General features: G+C 35.1%; 1 long non-coding RNA gene across 1 annotated transcript; it reads right to left on the bottom strand.

Annotated features, from left to right (window-relative positions):
* Window positions 1–1,976: 1,976 nt before the first annotated feature.
* On the bottom strand, window positions 1,977–3,581 carry LOC127151713 (uncharacterized). Its single transcript, XR_007824844.1, has 4 exons — window positions 3,483–3,581; window positions 3,297–3,396; window positions 3,001–3,050; window positions 1,977–2,233 (listed from the first exon to the last, which is right to left on the bottom strand). It is a non-coding gene; the product is annotated as an uncharacterized LOC127151713 (long non-coding RNA).
* Between the last annotated feature and the right edge of the window lie 289 nt (window positions 3,582–3,870).

The raw sequence follows: 3,870 nt of genomic DNA, 5'->3' as shown, positions 1-3,870 counted from the left end.
GTTTATCCTCAGCATGTGTATAAACTCAATAAAGCTTTGTATGGGCTAAAGCAAGCACCCATAGTGTGGTATGAACGACTCACGATTTATCTTGGTTATAAAGGATATTCCAGAGGTGGTGATGATAAGACCTTATTTATAAACAAATATGACAAAAATTTGATTGTTACACAAATATATGTTGATGAAATCATATTTAAGGGATTCTCAAAAGAGCTCTTGAATAATTTTATTGATATTATGCAGTTTGAATTTTAAATGTGCATGGTTGGGTAGTTGTTCTGTTTTCTTTGTGTTCAGATTAAGCAAAAGAAGGAGGACATCTTTATAACACAGAACAAATATGCTAAAAACATAGTTAAAAAGTTTGGCCTTGAGAAATCTTAGCAAAAGAGGACTCCCGCTACTACACATGTTAAAATTACCAAAGATAGTGATAGGGAAACTGTAGATAAAAAAACTTTACAGAAGCATGATTGGTAGTTTACTTTATTTAACGGCTAGTAGACCTGATATTGACTATGTTGTAGACATATGTGCTCGGTTTTAATTTGATCCTCGTGTTTCATATCTTGTTGTAGTTAAAATAATTATCAAATATGTTAATGACACAAGTGAGTTTGGAGTATTATACTCATATGATACAAACACCATTCTTATTGGTTACTATGATGCAGATTGGGCAGGATGCTCAGATGATAGGAAAAGCACTTTAGGAGGATGTTTCTTTCTTGGTAACAATTTAATCTCATGATTTAGGAAAAAATAAAATTGTGTTTCATTATCTACAATAGAGACAGAATATATTGTAGTTAGGAGTGGGTGTACTCATCTTATGTGGATGAAACAAATGCTTCATGAAGATGGTATTCAACAGGAGACTATGACACTCTATTGTGATAATATGAGTGCAATCGATATTTCGAAAAACCTAGTTCAGCACGGCAGGACTAAACATATTGATATTAGGCATCATTTTATTAGGGAGCTTATAAAAGGAAAAATTATCACTCTTGAGCATGTTCGGTCGAATCTTCAGCTGGCTAATATCTTTACTAAACCACTGAATGCGAGCTCATTTGAGCACTTGAGAGCTGGTTTAGGTGTTTGCAAGATTTAATTACTTTTAAAATATTTTATTTAAATGAGACGTGGAGAAAAGTAGAGTGGCTTATATTTATGGACATGTCTGCCTAGTAATTTCCTTTATTAGGGGTTATTTAATTTGTTAAATTTTTAAGTGAGAAGTGTACTTTCCGTTTAAATTCCCCTCAACTCTAAGAAACCCCTTCATCTTTGCGATTCAAAGCTCACGCTCTTCAAGTTTTTCGTAGTTGAAAATGGTGAACACGCATAGAGGTAAGTATCAAGCTCACTCGCCCAAAGTTGTTGCTGAAGTTTCTGACACCCAAACAAATATGCATGGAGTTCGGATGAGAGGCCATCATTTTAAGAGTACTCCTTCTCGAAGACCCTATCTGTAGCCATCTGAGAAGAATTAGGTATCTCTTTTTGATAGCTTGAGTTTGTCCCTACATGATGAAAATATTGTTGATATTAATCCTGATAATGTTGAATATGAACCTACTCCTCTAAGTCTCATTTGCCTGCTATGGATTCGGATGAGAGGGGTGATGTTCCGTTAGCCAAGTTGTTAAAGAAGGGCTTGTTTTCAAAAGTTGGGTCTACTGCTCCTAGTTCTCTTGTCCCTTTACTGCATTCTGATAGTAGTTCTTCCTCTTATAATATTTTTGCTCTAACTCCTAGTCAGCCGTCTACCATGAATGATGTCACACCCCCTCCCGGACTACCTGCTACCTTAGACCGAAAGATGGCGTGAAGCCGACGAACAACGCTTTTCTGTACCTGTATCTGTCAACTCTGCTTAAAACTTTTATGTGATGAACTTGCCAATCTAGTATATAAACTATTGTACATGCCACAAAACACAACGGATCCTAGGCTAGTCAAACACATACATGAAGTGTACCTCAAAATTTACCGATTTCACGAGTAAACCTAAAGACACCTTAATCAAAATATAACCAACAAAATTTACACAACTACAGCTCCTAAAGCTTATACAAACTGTGGAGTATCTATAACATACAAGGGTGTGAATACATCACAACACAACAGACTTTATGCCCAACTCAAAACACGTACAAGCAATCGGTAATGAAGCTTCCGCAGACTAAGGCAGTCTATCAGGCACCGGGAAGTCGATCTCTACCTGGAAAATGGGTAAAACATTTTGGAAAGGGTGAGCTATGAAACTCAGTGAGTGACTCAGTTTAAAACAATGAATTTAAAGATAAGAGCACGTGAAAACTTTACACATATAAATCTGTTTATACAAGTCGTAAATGTAAATGTGTAATAGTAAGAATAGCTTCCTTAAATACTCAGCATGTTCATCATTGAAATCTAGCAAGGCATATCAAGTATATCGAAGCATTTTAACTAACATGACGAAACTACGTTGTGTAAGGTACACCTAGTACAACAACGTTTACAAGCACTACGATGTAGTGGGGCCCGCCCAGCACTCACGACAGCCTCGTTGTTACGGAGTACACTCAACGTCAACAACGGAATCTAACCAGTGTGCACACGGTAATCTCTAGCCTCAGGCTCAAGATCTCAGTCATGTAGTTAATGAAAATTTCATAAATCATCATAAAATATTAAAACATGCCTGCTTATAAATTTTACACAAAGCTCGAACTTTACTCAGCTCTTTCGTGGAAAATTGTAGTTCTTAAAACAAAACTTCATACTAATTCATGCTTTGCTTAAAATATTATGGTTTAAATACTTTCCAAACATTTAATATCTACGTGCTAGCATAAATTTCTTTAAGAAATCTAGTCTCCAAATGTATACTTGAAAATAGTCATGAAATTCAAATACCTTTCATGGCTTCGTAAATAAACATTTATCGCATTCAATCATAATAACAATTATGGAAAATATTTCAAAGTTGGTTTTGTCACTTACAGTCTTGGGCTAGATCCTTGGTCTATAAGCTCGGTTTAATTCTTCTCGGCCTGCCAACAACCCAACCGAGTATTAAAACCCTAAACATTCTGGTTCCCTAAAAACATACATAACATGTCGCACCAAAGATGACGCTCACGAAAACAAAGCTTAAGAAATAAAATTCTATTTCAACAATTCTCTAAAATTTCCAAATTTCTAACATAAACTTCAAAGGACTATAACTTTCTCAATACTTAACCAAAATGAGTGTTCTTTATATCAAACTCTTCATTTTGAGATCCTCTAAAACTTACCAGAAGACATATAAATCTGATTCCCCGTGCATAAACACATATAACCCTCAAAACAGAACCACTTCCAGAATCGCGCGCACACGACCTCTTTAATTTGTTCCTACAATTTAACCAATTTTTAGTCGTTTTTGGTTTACAATTTCTTCATGAAAGTTGTAGTAAATTGAATAAGCTTTCCAACCATACCAAATAGAGATTCTAACTCCACCGATACACTCTGAAATACAAGAAAAACCAGAGACCTCCTGATTTCGAGTGAAAACCAACTGCCCTGTTTTCTTCATCAAAAAACACCAAATGAATATCCGAATTTGCTCCAACGTTCTTCATAAAGTTTGTTTAAAAATGAGTTAACTTTCAGTAAATATAAATCTCACCTCTTAATTCGGTTTTTTCCTTTTGAAGAGTTCAAACCGAATTAAAAACCAGTGATGTGCAGAATGAACTAAAATTCAGCCATTTATACACTTTGCTTGAGTTCTCCTCCTCTTCTTCAACCTAAAAAATTCTAGTAAAATTTCTCTTCTTCTTCCAAACTCTCTCTTAGAAGTTCTCTGCAAATTGAAGAAGGAAA

The sequence above is a fragment of the Cucumis melo genome, chromosome 11 (assembly GCF_025177605.1).
Source record: "Cucumis melo cultivar AY chromosome 11, USDA_Cmelo_AY_1.0, whole genome shotgun sequence".
Taxonomy (NCBI): Eukaryota; Viridiplantae; Streptophyta; class Magnoliopsida; order Cucurbitales; family Cucurbitaceae; genus Cucumis; species Cucumis melo.
This window is presented reverse-complemented; position numbering and strand designations above follow the sequence as displayed.